Here is a 1104-nt window from a genome sequence, read left to right on the forward strand (position 1 = left end):
CTCTCCAGCATCTATAGTCTCCTGATTTGTTCATTTTGGCCACTCTGACTGGCGTGAGGTGATACCCGAGTGTGGTTTTGATTTGTATTTCCCTGATAAGGAGCGACGCTGAACATCTTTGCATGTGCCTGTTGGCCATCCGGATGTCTTCTTTAGAGAAGTGTCTATTCATGTTTTCTGCCCATTTCTTCACTGGCTTATTTGTTTTTCGGGTGTGGAGTTTGGTGAGCTCTTTATAGATTTTGGATACTAGCCCTTTGTCCGATATGTCATTTGCAAATATCTTTTCCCATTCCGTTGGTTGCCTTTTAGTTTTGTTGTTTTTTTCCTTTGCTGTGCAGAAGCTTTTTATCTTCATAAGGTCCCAGTAATTCACTTTTGCTTTTAATTCCCTTGCCTTTGGGGATGTGTCGAGTAAGAGATTGCTACGGCTGAGGTCAGAGAGGTCTTTTCCTGCTTTCTCCTCTAGGGTTTTGATGGTTTCCTGTCTCACATTCAGGTCCTTGATCCATTTTGAGTTTATTTTTGTGAATGGTGTGAGAAAGTGGTCTAGTTTCAACCTTCTGCATGTTGCTGTCCAGTTCTCCCAGCACCATTTGTTAAAAAGGCTGTCTTTTTTCCATTGGATGTTCTTTCCTGCTTTGTCAAGGATGAGTTGACCATACGTTTGTGGGTCTAGTTCTGGGGTTTCTATTCTATTCCATTGGTCCAAAAATATGGAACGCTTCACGAATTTGCATATCATCCTTGCACAGGGGCCATGCTAATCTTCTCTGTCTCGTTCCAGTTTAGTATATGTGCTGCCGAAGCGAGCACTATTATATATAATTTTTAAATGTGTAAATATGGAGGTCAGTTCTCCAATATTTTTTACTGGTAGGATGCACAATTAAAATAGATCATTCTAGATCATTGATTCTAAATCTATGGGCAACAGTTATTGTAAGAGGCCTATTAATATATGTGGATGGGCAAATTTCTCATTAAGCAGAAGTAAAAAAACAATGATCTGCTTAGGATTTCTAATAATTTAATAAGTTTCTGTTGTGTTCAAAAATTTACTGTAAAAGTGGATTTCTTATGCCTAAAAATGTTGTGAATCCA

General features: G+C 38.8%; 1 non-coding gene across 1 annotated transcript; it reads right to left on the reverse strand.

Moving 5' to 3' along the window:
* Positions 1-710: 710 nt before the first annotated feature.
* Positions 711-816, reverse strand: LOC121024306 (U6 spliceosomal RNA). The gene has a single exon (XR_005787658.1). It is a non-coding gene; the product is annotated as a U6 spliceosomal RNA (small nuclear RNA).
* Positions 817-1104: the final 288 nt, after the last annotated feature.

The sequence above is a fragment of the Herpailurus yagouaroundi genome, unplaced genomic scaffold (assembly GCF_014898765.1).
Source record: "Herpailurus yagouaroundi ecotype Mexico unplaced genomic scaffold, PumYag 63136, whole genome shotgun sequence".
NCBI lineage: Eukaryota > Metazoa > Chordata > Mammalia > Carnivora > Felidae > Herpailurus > Herpailurus yagouaroundi.